Source organism: Haematobia irritans, chromosome 4 (genome assembly GCF_050003625.1).
Source record: "Haematobia irritans isolate KBUSLIRL chromosome 4, ASM5000362v1, whole genome shotgun sequence".
Taxonomy (NCBI): Eukaryota; Metazoa; Arthropoda; class Insecta; order Diptera; family Muscidae; genus Haematobia; species Haematobia irritans.
The window spans coordinates 210,701,206-210,719,431 of record NC_134400.1 but is presented as its reverse complement, the minus strand read 5'-3'; the positions used below and the strand labels follow the sequence as shown (position 1 = coordinate 210,719,431).

The 18,226-nt window shown below is 32.4% G+C and overlaps 2 long non-coding RNA genes across 2 annotated transcripts in view; one reads left to right on the top strand and one right to left on the bottom strand.

Moving 5' to 3' along the window:
• Positions 1–3,452: 3,452 nt before the first annotated feature.
• On the top strand, positions 3,453–3,896 carry LOC142237247 (uncharacterized). Its single transcript, XR_012722410.1, has 2 exons — positions 3,453–3,642; positions 3,705–3,896. It is a non-coding gene; the product is annotated as an uncharacterized LOC142237247 (long non-coding RNA).
• Positions 3,897–11,152: 7,256 nt separating this feature from the next.
• LOC142233093 (uncharacterized) overlaps positions 11,153–18,226 on the bottom strand; it is a 73,968-nt gene continuing 66,894 nt past the window's right edge. The window contains exon 2 of the long non-coding RNA XR_012721314.1: positions 11,153–11,405. This is a non-coding gene — a long non-coding RNA (uncharacterized LOC142233093). The remainder of the gene's footprint in view (positions 11,406–18,226) is intronic.

Sequence of the window (18,226 nt, the reverse complement as noted above, 5' to 3'; positions counted from 1 at the left end):
CCATTGAGTCTACTCTCGCTACCCTGCCAGCATTTCAAAGTTCCATTTCATCCTCATCGCTACCACAGACTCGTAAATGTCACCACAACCATCGCGAACTGTGATGGGGGAAGCATATCAAAAAGTACATGAAGTATTTTGCCATCACTACTGTTAGAAGAGCCATTTTATTTTTTGTGAAACGCCAAGCGCAACCAGCTTGTTATATTTTATTTAAATAAAAACGAAAATAAAGTATTGAAGACATAGACATTACGCTTAAAATTGTGAAAGATATATGGTGAACAATTTTCGACTTTCCAAATAGAATAAAGTGATCGTTTTTCAAATAATTTTCCAGGCACGCTGTCTCCATCGAAAATAAACAAACTGGCTGATAGACTCTGCAATATGTAACATGCTACTTAAAACTCAACATCATTCTTTTATTAATGCAAAAAATTATGTTAAATGTGATGAGATAAACCGAAAAATATTTTATTTATAAGAAATTATAAATGTTTAATCAAATCAATAAACATCTACACAATCGTGTTTTACTTGACCACAATGATTCTTCTACAAATACCTTAAAATGCACTTTTTCTGATAGTTTGCAGGGGTTCTTATTGGCGTCCTTCGAAATTGATCTAAATAGGCACCTAATAATTGCACTGATGAGAAACTTTTTCGTAGTAAAGGTAAGTACTATGTTCGCTTTTCGAGTTGAAATTTTCGCGGTTACTTTAATAAAACAGTTCAATATGAAGCAGATAAATTAATTCAATTGATGCGCAGTTTCTTGTTCCCCTAGATTTCGCAAGACTTTACAGGAATATTTTGGTTTTAATTTATAATTTTGATTGGCGTGGTACAACTTCTCAATAGTGACGGCGCTTTTCCGACGAGTTTTTGATGTCGTATATGATTGTTTTCGACGTAGTGGGGATTCTCAGAAGCGCCCCCAAATTCAAAAAATGTTGGCAGGGTAGTCGAATTTCTAAGATACGTCTTTAATCTCTTCATTGTTGAAAATGAAAGTTCGGATGAGTACGTAGTAACTGCAGGGATGGAAAATGCAGTACTATAGTACTTTTTTCAATACTATTTCACCCCGGTCAGTACCGTAGTACCCCCGCGAGTGATTTAGTACCATTTGTATAGACATTTTTGAGTCGATATCAGATTTATGGTACAATAGCTTTGACAAAATATTTTAATATTTTGAGAAAGTCTTTATCAACCTTATTTGCTAATAGTCTTTCACAAATATGTCAAAACAGACATGTTCATGTGGGAAGAAAATCTCGATTTTGTAAAAGACATAGTCAAAAACAGGATTTTATTGAACTTCAAGAATGTTTTAGTCGAAAAAAGAATGCGATTCTATATAATCGATTTTTTATTTCGGTAGAAAATGTCAAATGTCAAAATTTTATTTCTATATAGAATTTTTGCAAAATTTTATTTTTATAGAAAATTTTGTCAAATATTTATTTCAATTGAAAATTTTGTACAAATTTTATTTCTATAGTAAATTTTTGCAAAATTTTGTTTCTATAGAAACAAATTTGCAACATTTTTTTCTACAGATTTTTTTTGCAAAATTTTATTTTTATAGAAACTTTTGTCAAAAAGAACAACAAACACAAATAAAAAGCAGAAATACATTTTCCAAAAATGAAATTTGTGGTGCGAGAACAAAAACAATCTCTTTTTTTCGACCATCGTTTGACGGGCTTTTCAACTAGTATTCTATGATTTGTGCAAGTTTTTCAAAATAAAACCTCCAGCTTTTCTTTAACATCTTCGATAAGATTTTTCTATGCAGCTAAAAATATATATTTATTTATATAAAAATATTCATTCATTTCGGGGGGGGGGGGTTTTGATCCCCCTCATCCCCCCCCTGAATACGGCCTTGAGTAAACATAAGCATTTGTGGGGTACCATTGGTATAGGTTTTCGAGTATCATTGGTATAGGTTTTGGAGAACATAAAGGGGGGTATATGTTTATGGGTGTCTTGTCACAATCTGAGCAGAAATGTCTAATATTAGGAGCGATAGTTTATTTTGCACCAAAAAGAGTTAGTATGCCACTTATATTGAGTCCATTATTAAAAAAGAGAAAATCGGTCAATTAGTTGTGAGTAACAAATCCAAATTTCTGCAAAAAGTGCAATAGATTTATGTAAGAGCTACATGTAAGTCTAAATACGATCAGCTAGTACATCAAAATTTGAAATTTGAATAACGTAGGTTAATAAATATGGGACCTATATCTAAATCTGAACCAATTTGTATAATATTTTGCAGGTATGATTGATACCTCAGAAGGTCACTTTGTGTAAAATTTGAGTACGATCAGTTAATAAATGAGGCCCCTATGGTCAAAAATAAGGTTATTAGGGGCAAATTTTTCAAAATCGCGCGATACATATATATGGGAGCTATATATAAATCTGAACCGATTTCGATGAAATTTCGCACATACAGTTATATATATATATATATATATATATATATATATATATATATATATATATATATATATATATATATATATATATATATATATATATATATATATATATATATATATATATATATATATATATATATATATATATATATATATATATATATATATATATATATATATATATATATATATATATATATATATATATATATATATACTTGAAGGGCGATGGAAATATTACCTTTTGCGAAATTTGGTGACGATCCGTTTGAAAAAACGCGCAACTTGACCCCATTTGTCGCAATCGGGCGATACATATATATGGGAGCTATATCTAAATTTGATCCGATTTCATCCAAATTCAATAGCGTTCCTTGTGCCCAAAAAACTCCCTGTACCAAATTTCATCAACATCGGTTAATAATTGCGACCGGAATCCTGTGAACAACAAATACATGGACAGACGGACGGACGGACGGACGGACACCAAGCGCTAGATCGACTCAGGAGGTGATTCTGAGTCGATCGGTATATATTTTATGGGGTCTAAAATCAATATTTCTGGTAGGCACATTTTTTGGCCGATCAAACTTATTATACCCTGACCACTATCTGGTTTAGGGTATAAAAATATAAAAAAGGGTGATATAAAACATGAATTAAAAGAACTTCCAGCGGTTTTAAAATATAGATCATTTTGGGGAGCATCTTCTTGAAAGTGCTTCTAAAGTTGTGCCTTTAGAACAGAAAGCACATTTGTTTTACTGCACGGATGAAAAAGACTGTTTTTCATATGTTTGGCTATAAACATTATATGTTTGGAACACAAATTTTTAAACACAATATTTTTGAGTGCAAGCATATAATGTTCATAAACTAGCATAACATGTTTGGGACATATATGTTATTATGTTCGAACATATTATGTTTGGGACATAAAATGTTTGTAAATATAATATGCTTGAATGCAAACATATATTAATTTAGAAATAGCCTATAAACATATATGTGTTTAGTAGCTTGGAGCGCTATTTAACAGGGAGCGATATTGAATTAAGTTGGTGGTTGTTGCTTGTTATTACAAAATTAACATTTTATTTTTCCTTGGGCAATTGATCAGCTACTTCTTTGATCCTTACAAACTGTGTGGTCCGCTGTTCGAATCCCCGTCCGGCAAAAGGTAAAATTAAAATAAAAAAATCATACAATTGAATAATTTCTTCTACAATGTTTGTATTACAGAAAAAGGTGCTAAGAACTAAAAAATCTCGTGGAAGTGAGAAAGATGTCGGGGAATATACAATTGGGCAGAAACAAAATTTTGAGCATTCAGGTCGAAAACCTATGTTGTTAGCACCTATATTACCTGTTTATTTTCATAATTCATTATGATTGTAAATATATAAATAAATAAATAAAATTTTGAGCACAATATTGTTTGGGAGAATTTTTTTTAAGCATATAATATTTTTGGGTGCAAAATGCTTCCAAACATATTATATGTTCACATAATAACATATTGTTTTTTGGAAGACAACATTATTGAATTTGGATGCAAAAATACAAAATGTTTGGAACTTAGACTACCCAAACATATATTGTTTAGACCAATATGCTTTCGAACATATTATATATTGGAAGAGATCAAACATATAAATGTTTGGGCAATACCCAAAAATGTATATGCTTGAAGCAAAATATGTTTGGGAGTATATGTTACAGAAGCGATTTTTTGTGAGCGTGTGGGTACCCTATTACAATATTGTCTAAATATTTCATGTCCTAAAGTACGAATGCCAATTTAGATTAAAAGATGCATTTCTCTGATATTTATTTATTTAAAACAAAACAAGTATATACAGTAGTAAGTTCGGCCGGGCCGAATCTTAAGTACCCACCACCACGAATCAAATATAATAGTTTCCTTTGAAAACTCTTCGTCGGTGCGGGTATCTTGATAATACATGTAGGATTTAAGGGGGTTTGATGACAGATATTGTCCCAAGCAGATCAATTCAACCAGTACACTTCCCGAAGATAAATTTAAAGATTCTACCTATGAATACCAGATCAGATTCTGGATTTATAAGAACCAATTTTGTTTGAATTTTAGAGAAATCATAAACATATCGTTTAAATGAGCCTTGATTTGAAATCTTAAATTCGTAGATTTTTACCGTCATTATTTAAATGATAACGAGGAGTAAAATCTGGAAGTATTACTTTTAGTTTCAAGCAATTGATATGATCCTTCTATACCCTCAAGAAGGGAAATCGATCGATCGATAAATGTCTTACATAATGGACCGGTAGAAATGGGATACACATTTTTGAGGGTCAAAAATACCAGTATATTTATATTTTCAGGCAAAGTGGATAAAAAATACAGATTCTTGCAGCCTACGAACTAAATCCAAGAGTTAGGTCTATATGGGGGCTTTACCAAAGCATGGACCAATACTCAAAATCTTCTTCACACCTCTTAATGTTCCTCAAATACCTCTAAAATTCGAATTTCAGACAAATTGGGTAAAAACTACGAAATCTAAAATCGGGCGATCAGCCTGCACACCTATTTGTGGTCCTAGAATACATCTCGATTTCCAATTTTAGGCAAATCGAATAAAAACTACGGTTTCTAGAAGCTCAAGACCACAAATCGGGGGATCGCTTTATATGGGAGATATATCAAAACTGGGACCGGTGCTCCCCACTTTCGACACACCTCTAGATAGATTTTCAATTTCAAGCAAATCGGATAGAAAATACAGTTTCTAGATGCCCAGAAAGTAAAATCGGGAGATCGGTCTATATGGGTGCTATACCAAACCATGAATCGATACTCCCCATTTTCGATACCCCTACACTGAAAAAACAGTGAACCCTTTTCCATTGCAAAATGAACTAAACTGTAGTAATATTGACCATGATTTAGCCCTTAAGATTTTTTTCTACTTGTCTAGTTTATAATTTTCTTAAATATTAGTTCATCTATAACATTGTAGTTTAGTTCATTTTTACAACACCATAAGATTTATATACCCCTACCAAGTTAAAAAGTCAGTATTATTTTGGTTTACTTGCTTATTTTGTGAGAAACCCGATAATAAAAATTGGTTAACAGTTTCTTTAAAATGTCGACGACTAAACTATTTTTAAATCAATCATTCCACAGTACAGAGAAATTAAATAATTAAAGGAACAACAAACCGTTTTACTATTATGAAAATTTTCATACATTAAAATTTAACTTTCTTTAAGCAAAAGTACTTTATTATAAAAACTTATGATGAAAGTTCTTAATACAATGTTTTTTGTGAATAAAAATTATGACCACGTGGAACAGAGAGTAGTTCATTTGAACTCGCTGTTTGGACATTTTGACTTATCCTTTTTTTATTCATCGTAGGTAATTTTTTCACATATCTTGCTGGAAAAAAATGGAAACAATAATGAAAATTGTTAAAAATTAACACCATGTAATGAAATATAATTTTTAATTCTTCATTTTAGCTTGCAACTTACAATATTTGGGGCAGTTTATCAAGGAATTTAACTTTCCTTTGGAAAACGTATCTCATAAAATTTGTACTTGAAACAATTAGAGAAATAATGAAGTATTCTAAATAAACTCATAAAACTGTGTTGTTAACGATGTGAAAGATATAATAAAATAAATATTCTAGTTGAAAGAAAGCCAAAGTTTTAATATAAAACTTACCAATTCTCTATTAAATTGTACGCTGAGGGGAAATATAAAAAGTTGTCCAAATTTATTTGGGTTACTCTGAAATTAAATATTTATTTTTTACATTAAATAAAATTATTAAATAGGTTTTCAAAAAATCTAATGAAACAAATAATAATATGCATAAAAAACCAAATATTCTTGTTAAAAGAAAGTTAAAGAATCCTTACCAATTCACTATTAATTACAGGCAAAGGAGTACTAAAAATTTGTCCAAATTTTTAAGGGGTTATTCTGAAATTAAATATTTGTTTTTACATTAAAAATATTACATTGGTTTCCAAAATATTTTATTAAAGAAATACTAAAATAAAGTATTAAAAACCTGTAATTTTGATGATAAAAATGTCATAAAAACGTAAATATTCTAGTCGAAAAAAAGGCAATTTTTAAAAGAAAACTTACCAATTCTCTATTTTTTAAATTTGTTCGAATCCATCTGGAGTTGCTCTGAAATTAAATATTGTTTTTACAACAAAGAAAAACATTGAACTGGTTTCCAAAAAAATTAATTAACAAATAATAATATACATAAAAAATATTCTTTTTAAAAGAAAGTCATATTAAAAAAAATACTTACCAATTTATGAATAAACTATACGCTGAGATATAACAAAAATTTTCCAAATTCATCTTGAATTGAATATTATTTTTTTACATAGAATAATAAAAATTTCAATACACTTTCAACATATTTTCCTAAATATTCTTAATAACTTTTTCTAAACTACCGATAAAATATTAATAACTTTCATTTAAAAGCTTTAATAAACAAACACCAATATATGTCTCAAAAATCCAAAATATTCCATGTCTTTATATTCCCTTGTTGCATACCAGCTAAAAAGATGCAACAGCCCACGCCAACGCCAACTATACAACTGAAGCATGCCAAACAAAACCAAGCAAATCCAAAACATTCCTACAACAACAAAAACACATGTGCCTTTATTGAAAACAACACCTCATCCAGCCAAATAAACCATCCGCGAATAACAAACACACACACACAAACCACTAAATGGACAAAAATAAAAACAACCCCACTCTCATGTATACACAACAAAACTCAAGTAACATCATCTTTACATTAATCACATTCCACTATGCCGATAAAGATCTCTGTACTATGCATTAGTTCATCGCATCTGCTGACAATTTACTCTAAGAATAATATTCGTAAAGGCACACCAGTTTATGAACGATGAAACGTTTAACTTAAAATTTGCAAAATTTTCATGAAATGTTTTCTACCATTTTTGACGAAAATGTCTATAAATTTAATTACATGTGAACTAAAAATATTTCATTGGGTAATTTTTTACAAACAATTATTAACCATAGGAATTGTCAGTAAGAAATCCTTATCCACTTTCAAGTTCATTTTTCGTAAAAAAATATTTTCTCATACAAAAAAATCTTATAGTAAATTGCACTTATTATTTAGAAAATACTTTACATTTCACAAGTAGTTTTATAGCATGACAAACGAATTTTTAACTATCAGTTAAGAAATTTTTTAAGGAAATTTCCATCGTATTTTGTAGGCCATGAACTAAACGATCGCTACTTAGAATTTGTAAAATTTCCTTTCGAGTAGTTAATTTTCGTTGAAGATACGAAAAATGAACTAAAATTCTGGAAAATTCTTGTAATAATTTATTGTAAAAATCTTCTTAAATTTACGAGACACTTTTTTTTCTGTGTATTTGCGGTCTTAAAATATCTAGAGATTTTCAATTTCAAGCAAATCGGATAGAAAATACAGTTTCTAGACGCCCAAGAAGTAAAATCGGGGGATGGGTCTATATGGGGGCTATACCAAAACATGAACCGATACTCCCCATTTTCGACACCCCTATTTATGGTCATAAAATACCTCTAGATTTCAAATTTCATGCAAATCGGATAGAAAATACAGTTTCTAGACGCCCAAGAAGTAATATTGGGAGATCGGTCTATATGAGGGCTATAGCAAAACGTGGACCGATACATCCCATTTTCGGCACACCTCTTTATGGTCATAAAATACCTCTAGATTTCAAATTTCAGGCAAATTGGATTAAAACTACGGTTTCTATAAGCACGAGAAGTAAAATCTGGAGATCGGTCTATATGGGGGCTATACCAAAACATGGAGCGATACTCACCATTTTCGGCACACCTGTTTATAGCCCTAAAATACCTCTAGATTTCCAATTTCCGGCAAATTGGATAATAACTACGGTTTCTATAAGCACGAGAAGTAAAATCTGGAGTTCGGTCTATATGGGGGCTATACCAAAACATGGACCGATACTCACCATTTTTGGCACAACTCTTTATGGTTCTAAAATACCTCTAGATTACCTCTAGATATGGTTTCTATAAGCTCAAGATCCCAAGTCGGGAGGTCGGTTTATATGGGGACTATACCAAAACCTGGACCGATATAGCCCATCTTCGAACTTGACCTGCCTGCAGGCAAAATACGAGTTTGTGCAAAATTTCAGCACGATTGCTTCATTATTGAAGACTGTAGCGTGATTACAACAGACAGACAGCCAGACAGACAGACGGACATGGTTATATCGTCTTAGAATTTCTCCCTGATCAAGAATATATATATATACTTTATATAGTCGGAAATCGATATTTCGATGTGTTACAAACGGAATGACAAACTTATTATACCCCCGTCACCATTCTATGGTGGTGGGTATAAAAAAGTTTATACCCTAAACCACATAGTGATCAGGGTATAATAAGTTTGATCGGCCAAAAAATGTGCCTACCAGAAATATTGATTTTAGACCACATAAAATATATACCGATCGACTCAGAATCACCTCCTGAGTCGATCTAGCGCTTGGTGTCCGTCCGTCCGTCCGTCCGTTCGTCTGTCCATGTATTTGTTGTTCACAGGATTCCGATCGCAATTATTAACCGATTTGGATGAAATTTGGTACAGGGTGTTTTTTAGGCACAAGGACGAACGCTATTGAATTTGGAATCGGATCAAATTTAGATACAGCTCCCATATATATGTATCGCCCGATTTCGACAAATGGAGTCACGTTGCGCTTTTTTACAAACCGATCGTCATCAAATTTTGCACATAGTAAACTTTTTCATCACCCTTTAAGTCTACAAAATTTCATCGAAATCGGTTCAGATTTAGATATAGCTCCCATATATATGTATCACCCGATTTTTCCCAAATTTGGCCATAAAAACCTTATTTATTAAGCGATCTTACTCAAACTTGGCTTACTCTAATCTTTTATGGTACTGACAATATGTGCCAAAAATAATCGAAATCGGTTCAGATTTAGATATAGCTCCCATATATATGTATCGCCCGATTTTGCCAAATTTGGCCGTAAAACACATATTTATCAACCGATAGTGCTCAAAGTTGGCTAAATATAATCTTCTAGACCTCTAACTGTATGTGCGCAATTTCAACGAAATCTGTTCAGATTTAGATATAGCTCCCATATATATGTATCACCCGATTTTGCCAAATTTGGCCGTAAAACCCTTATTTATTAACCGATTGTACTCAAAGTTGGCTAAATGTAATCTTCTATAGCTCTTACTGTATGTGCAAAATTTCATCGAAATCGGTTCAGATTTAGATATAGCTCCCATATATATGTATCACCCGATTTTGCCAAATTTGGCCGTAAAACCCTTATTTATTAACCGATCGTAACCAAGGTTGGCTAAATGTAATCTTCTATAGCACTAACTGTATGTGCAAAATTTCATCGAAATCGGTTCAAATTTAGATGTAGCTCCCATATATATGTATCGCCCGATTTGGAAAAATTTACCCCTAATAACCTTATTTTTGACCATAGGGGTCTCATTTATTAACTGATCGTACTCAAACTTTACACAAAGTGACCTTCTGTGGTATCAATCATACCTGCAAAATATTATACAAATTGGTTCAGATTTAGGTATAGGTCCCATATATATGCATCGCTCGATTTTGTCATATTTGATCGTATTTAGACTTACATGTAGCTCTTACATAAATCTATTGTCCTATTTGCAGAAGTTTGAATTTATTACCCACAACTAATTGACCGATTTCCTCTTTTTTAATAATGGACACAATATTAGTGGCATACTAACTCTTTTGGTGCAAAATAAACTATAGCTCCTAATATTAGACATTACTGCTCAGATTGTAACAAGACACCCATAAACATGTACCCCCCTTTATGTTCTCCAAAACCTATACCAATGATACCCCACAAATGCTTATGTTTACTAATTCAGTAGGGGTGGTTTAGGGTATGATATAGTCGGCCCCGCCCGACTTTCTACTTTATTTTACTTACTTGTTTAATTATAGCATAGCCTAATTTCTACTTGAAGTCAATTCTGATTTTGAAATTAAAGTTGTTTTTACAAGACTTTGATAGCACATGAAGGAAGAATAAGCTAAAAAGGCAAATAAATATACACCCAAAGAAAAAAATACTTTCCTCAGGAATGATATTTTAGACAAACGAAATTCCCTTTTCTTATCAAGTAACATATTTTCATGTGGAACACATAACTTGAATTCATGATAAATGATTCAATGATTATCTGTAAACTATTTTATTTGTTTTTAAAGAAAATGTTTTTATCGTCAAAAGAAAACTTTGCTTGTCTGAAATTTCGTTTCTCAATAAAGAAAATTCTTCTTTCAGTGTAAAATCAAGTATACAAAACTAATATTTAAAAGAGAATTGTGTCATAATTTCTTCTTTGGCTCGGAATCAATGCCAAAATCATTAGTGTACAGTCAAAAACTTTGGGCATTCTTATTTTTCAGTGTTCTCAACCCAGGGTTTTGCTGGGATGGTGATGAATCGATTTGTGATCTTAATCAACGATATTAGGGCCACTATCTATATTGACATGTGATTAAAAGGGGTCATCGTCGCCTGACTAACCGGTGTTCCTTTTGCAGCATTTATTGTTTTTTGTTTTTGTTTAGATGTTTGCCTTAGTATTTATTTTAAAAATAAATTCAATGAATTCCAATGATCACATGCAGTGTACGACGTCAACCGTTAAAAATAAGACCACCTTCCACTTCCACAGTAAAGATATAGCCTATGCCTCAAACATCCATCCATCCACCCGACCAACAGACAGACAGACAATACCAAATAGCTTTACAATGGTGATGGTGTAGCAGCATCATGAACCTGCAATCGAAATAAAACATGTGAACACTTTTATTTTTCGCTAGTTGTTACGTTAGAGGCGCGTGATTTTTCGTTATACGAGGTGTTATAAATATGCCAGATAGTAGAACAAATAGTCGCTCTCTCTCTATATATAAATATATATCACCCACCAGAGTCCAAAAAAACACCCACACTCAGGCAGCACACTAATCATTCCTTGCGTCTCACTTATGGTTAACATTATTTTGGCAAAAGAACAAAAATGTTTAGAGGATATACAGTGGAACTTGTATATGATATAATTTAATTGAATACTTTTATATCCAATATAAGACAGATTAGAACTGGTGAACCGGTTTATGTCATTTCGCCCATTGTCAGTTTAAGGCCTACGATGTGTTGTGTTTTCAATGTAAATTTCCCAATTCAATGCCAATTGTAAGCATTTAGTCCCGTGTGTATTAATAAAATATTATAAAAATCCCTTCCAAATAATAACATTGCATCTATGAATTAAAAACAGATTGTGTACATCTTTTAATAAATTACACTATACCCACCACCATCTGCAACTTTTGAACGAATAACGATATCAACATAATAGCGAAAATTGGTAGAGTAAGGACCATTTCATTTTAAAAATATAATTTTTTGTGAAATAAATATGTGAATTGAAATCTTTAGAACTTTAGAAGTGATTATGATATCAATATGATTTTTATTGCGTTTTATAAAACAAATGTTCGAAAATATTTCGCTGAAAATATCATTCTCAAAACTCGTATAAAAAAATCCCCTAAGTGGAATTTTTGCACACTGAGTGTAAGTAGCACTTACACTCAAAAAAAAGTTTACTTGGATCCAAAGATTTTGACCTTCCCTTAAGGATTTTGGTATTGATTCCGAGCCAAAGATGCGGCTTCTTTAAAATAAAGAAATTTTTTAGCGATCTATCTGGCTTTAAATCTAGGACCAATTAAATTAAAATTGGGATACAGATCTTATTTATCAAATTTTCATTCTCTCTTCGAGGTTTATTAATAAAGGTACTCAGGTACAAATAAAAGCCAGTTTAAAAATCCAAATTATAACAGATAGTTCAAAGTACAAAATGTTTTCTTAATTCCAAAAAAAAGCTTTAAACCAAAGACGCTAAATCCTCAAAATAAGTCTTAGCCTATATTTGAAGCGTTTTTATCTTAAATCTAAAATGTCAATATTTCAGTTAATTTAAGGACAATTTCTTTAAATCAAAAATGTGTTTCTTTATATTAAGGAAAATTTTCCTTAGTTCAAAGACATGCTACTTTAACGGAGGGACGCAAATTATCAAAATTTGTGTCCTAAATTTAATGAGAAAAAATTTTTAAAGCAAAGATTATAAACTTTAAAAAAAAAATAATGAAATTAAAATTTCATTATTTTAAGAAATTTGTCCTTAATATTTTGTAAATTTCGCATCCTAAAATTAAGGTTGCATAATCGTTAACATCATTTTTCAGTGTAGTTAGTGGACATATCTCGCTGTCTAGGAAAGAGACATATCTCGCTCTCTAGAGATGACACGAAATTGTCGTGACCACGCATGAGTCGCGGGGGCAGCCCTGGACCAACAAGAGATACACGATCTTGCAAATTTAGAGGAAAGCACCACAGCTTTCAAGCATAGAAAAAATTATGTTTATATCTTTATCCGTTCAAAAGTTTTAGAATTATTTAAAAAATGTCATTTTGAACTACTGGATTAGTTAGGTTAGGTATAGTGGCTGCCCCTTATATTAGCCTGTCTTATGGTGTTTTATTTTCTGCAACAAATTAATTGTCTTCATTATACTCACCACCATAAATTGGTTATGCACTAATAGAAAAAATTGTGTTCCGCAATCGTGAACGAACGGTGGCAAAATGAAACAGAAACGTTGACAAAAAAATCAAAACGGAATGTTCACGATTTCGTCCACGGGAGTTCACGATTTCATGAACGGCATTCGTTTTTCTTTGCCTAGGTTAGGTTAGGTTAGGTTGGGTGGCTGCCCGATGAATCAGGCTCACTTAGACTGTTCAGTCCATTGTGATACCACATTGGTGAACTTCTCTCTTATCACTGAGTGCTGCCCGATTCCATGTTAAGCTCAATGACAAGGGACCTCCTTTTTATAGCCGAGTCCGAACGGCGTTCCACATTGCAATGAAACCACTTAGAGAAGCTTTGAAACCCTCAGAAATGTCACCAGTATTACTGGGGTGGGATAATCCACCGCTGAAAAACTTTTTGGTGTTCGGTCGAAGCAGGAATCGAACCCAAGACCTTGTGTATGCAAGGCGGGCATACTAACCATTGCACCACGGTGGCTCCTGGTTTGCCTATAAAAATTCTTAAAATAATCCTTAGACGTTGTTATGGCAACTGTGCTAAGGCGGCTGTTAACGCGTATGGTGCAGACGACACAGGTTCGAGTCACGGTAGCGGAAATCGTTTTTAATTTTGTTTTTAAATTCGTAACTATCATGAACGCTGGTTGTTGTTGTGACAACGCATGGTGTCATTTTAACGTTGTCAGATTGACCCCGTATGTTCTCAGTTTGACAACACATGTGTGTTGATTCACTTTCATGAACGGATCGTTTTGAAATGACCACGCCGTTCATGATTTATTCTATGGGTTTGGAGGTAAAATAAGTTTACCGTTTGTAACAAATCGAAATATCGATTTCCAATTATATAAAGTATATATGTATTCTTGATCAGGGAGAAATTTTAAGACGATAGAAGCATGTCCGCCTGTCTGTCTGTTGTAATCACGCTACCGCCCTCAATAATAGCGCTATCGATCTGAGAGTCGTTAGTTGGCAGTTCTTAAAATGCCCTTAATTTGCCACCGTGCGAGGTAGTTGTAAAATTAATAATAGTACTGCCCATTTTCGCATATTCACTACCAGGTGAATGTGAATCAATTCCACAACTTGGTTATCTACTCTCCATATTCATCCGAATGGTATTCATGTCAAGGTGAAAGGTAAAAAAAGTCTGCGATGAATGTATTTGTGGTTAAAAAAGTAATCATATAAAAAATTTCCGATATTTTTGCTATTAAAAAAAAAACATTTACAAAATGATGACGTGCTGCTTTTTGGACACTCCGAAGGACAAATGTAACCGTTCCATAGAAAAGTGTTACGCAATTCCAGGATCTCCTGTTCCCCTTTTGATAGTTAATTGCATCAATAGCCCAGCAAAAAAACGTGGCCAAAAAAGTAGTGAAAATATTCTTTTTGGATCCGGCAGTGGTACAAAATTGACGCAGAAGTGATGATTTTAACATGGGATTGTCATAGGACGGATGTCCACCATATCAAGAGCCGTTGCACTGAATTTGCATCACTTTTTAACCCTTTTGACCCCGAATTTTTATAGGTATCGCTAATTTTTTTTTTACTTTCAATCATGTTGAAGTCATTTAAGAAGCGTCTAGCCAAAATTTCGGGTCGCCACGCCCATTCGTTTAGGTGGTAGCGAATGTTGCCTTTGGGCAATTGTGACTACAAAATAGTTTGTTTTGTAATGATAGACGTATTACATTTTATTGGATTTCTTTCAAAGTTTTTTGTTATTTTACAATAAATATATACTTATATGCGCGCGTGCGTGACTCACAAAAATGTTTTTTATACCCTAAACCACATAGTGGTCACGGTATAATAAGTTTGATCGACCAAAAAATGTGCCTACCAGAAATATTGAATTTAGACCCCATAAAATATATACCGATCGACTCAGAATCACCTCCTGAGTCGATCTAGCGCTTGGTGTCCGTCCGTCTGTCCATGTATTTGTTGTTCACAGGATTCCGGTCGCAATTATTAACCGATTTTGATGAAATTTGGTACAGGGAGCTTTTTGGGCACAAGGACGAACGCTATTGAATTTGGAAGAAATCGGATCAAATTTAGATATAGCTTCCATATATATGTATCGCCCGATTTCGACAAATGGGGTCACGTTGCGCGTTTTTTTAAACGGATCGTCACCAAATTTGGCAAAAGGTTATCTTTTCCATCGCCCTTCAATTTCATCCAAATCGGTTCAGATTTAAATATAGCTCTTATATATATGTATTACCCGATTTTCCCAAATTTGGCCACAAAACCTTTATTTATCAACCGATCTTACTCAAAACTGGCTAAATATAATCTTCTATAGCACTAACTATATGTGCAAAAAATCATCGAAATCGGTTCAGATTTAGCTATAGCTCCCATATATATGTACCGCCCGATTATTCTAAATTTGGCCATAAAACTCTTATTTATTAACCGATCTTACTAAAAGTTGGCTAGATCCAGTCCTCTATAGTACTAATTATATATGCAAAATTTCATCGAAATCGGTTCAGATGTAGATATAGCTCCCATATATGTATCACCCGATTTTGAAAAATTCGCCCCTAATAACCTTATGTTTGACCATACAGGCCTCATTTTTTTTATAACTGATCTTACTCAAATATTGCACAAGGTAACCTTTTGTGGTATTAATCAAACCCGCAAAATATTATGCAAATTGGTTCAGATTTAGATATAGCTTCCATATATATGCATCGCTCGATTTTCCCAAATTTGACCATAGTACTCTTATTTATTAACCAATGTTACTCAAATTTCAAATTTTGATATTCTAGCTCTTACATAAGAATATTGCTCGATTTTTACAAATTTGGATTTATTACCCACACTAATTGAGCGATTTTTTCTTTTTTAATAATGGGCTCAATATTAGTGGCATACTAACTCCGTAGGTGCAATATCAACACAGCCAGTGTTGCCAGAAGTAGGGGAAATTCCCTATATGTAGGGGTTTTCTAATATTTAGCGTCTTGTAGGGACGTAGGGCCACAATGTAGGACATTTTCACTCAACACAATTTGTAATAATTTTTACATTTTGGTGGCTCTAGAGGAGGAAATTAGAAGCCGGCAAGGCTTGATCTTTACACCCTCAAAAAAAATCGCTTCTCTAACATGTGTTCCAAACATATTTTGCAGGAAGCACATATATTATTGGATACTGCCGAAACATTAATATGTTTGTTTCATGTGAACATATTATATGTTTGGAAGCGTTTTGAGCCCAAAAATATTATATACTTGGAAGAATTTTCTCCCCAAGAATATTGTGGTCATTCTCTCACATAATTTTCACTTCCACGAAATTTTTTAGTTCTTGGCACCTTTTTCTGTGATACAAATAATGTTGAAGAAATTATTCAATTTTATAATTTTTTAAAATTTTACCTTTCGCCTTGACGGAGAATCGAACCGCCGACCATGCAATTTGTAAGCCAACACACTATCCACTGGGCTACGTAGCTGTTATTGCCATCAAAAGACAATTATCGTTATAAGTTATATTTGTATAGCATAGTTTACAGGGCCCACGAGCCGAAGCAAACAAAACATTATTCAACAGAAACATATATTTGTTGGCCACGAGGAGCAGTGGTTAGCATATCCGCCTTGCATGCCAAGGGTCGTGGGTTCAATCCCTGCTCCGACCGAACACTTTTTTTAATTTACACATTTATATTTATACTATATTAAATTTTTATAATGAAACTTCGAAATGTGGGTTATTAAAGATTTACTGTCAGAAACAGTGCTTGATATAAACGAAATGGACTGAGCTTTTGGATAAAATATTATTTTTTATTGCATAAATAACAACCGGGAACCATGGAATTTGTAAGCCAACACACTACCACTGGGCTACGTGGCTGTTACAGTCACCAGTAGACAATTATCGTTATGAGTTACATTTATATAGCATAGTTTGCAGCGCCCACGAGACCATGCAAACATAACATTATTTACAAGAAACATACATTTGTTGGCCACGTGGAACAGTGGTTCGCATGTCTGACTTGCATGCAAAGGGTCGTGGGTTCAATCCCTGCTCCGACCGAACCAATTTTTTTTTTAATTTACACATTTATATTTATACTATATTAAATTTTTATAATGAAACTTCGAAATATGGGTTATTAAAGATTTACAGTCAGAAACAGTGCTTGATATAAACGAAATGGACTGAGCTTTTGGATAAAATATTATTTTTTATTGCATAAATAACAATTTTGTAACAAAAAACTGTTTTATAAAAAAGTTTGAAATTTTGAAAGGAATTCAAAAACTCTAACGAAAGAAGAACGTGGAGTCGAGCACAAACATAAATATATAAATAATTTTATAATAAACATACACATAAATTTATTTAGGAGTGAACAATTTTTTACTAGCATTTAACACTATTTTAAATACATTTACAATTTTCTCTTTACTGCGAATAGTCATTCTGATATTCAAATTAAATAATATTTAGACTTAAGCATATCAAATTTTTGGCCTTTTGATTATCTCGATGTGTTATGTTGATTTCTTTCGTCAACCCTCCCGGTTTCCATCTCTATTTCTTTCTCTATACTCTCTCTGTTGCTCTCTAAATAAAATATTACAACATATATATGTTTACTCGAAATTTGTAAATGTATATATGTTTACATTCACACATATTATTTTTATGAAACATTCATGAGCCAAACATAATATGTTCTAACATATTAACATATGTGTCCCAAACATTTAGTGTTAGTTTAGGAACATTATATGTTTGCACTTAAATATATTGTGTTTAAAAATTGTGCCCGAAACACATTTTGTTTATATCGGAACATATGAAAAACATATTTTTCTAACAGTGTAATAATGTGTGGTAAACTTTATTCCCGTAGAAAATTTTGTCAACATTTTATTTCTATAGAACATTTTGTCAAAATTGTATTTCTA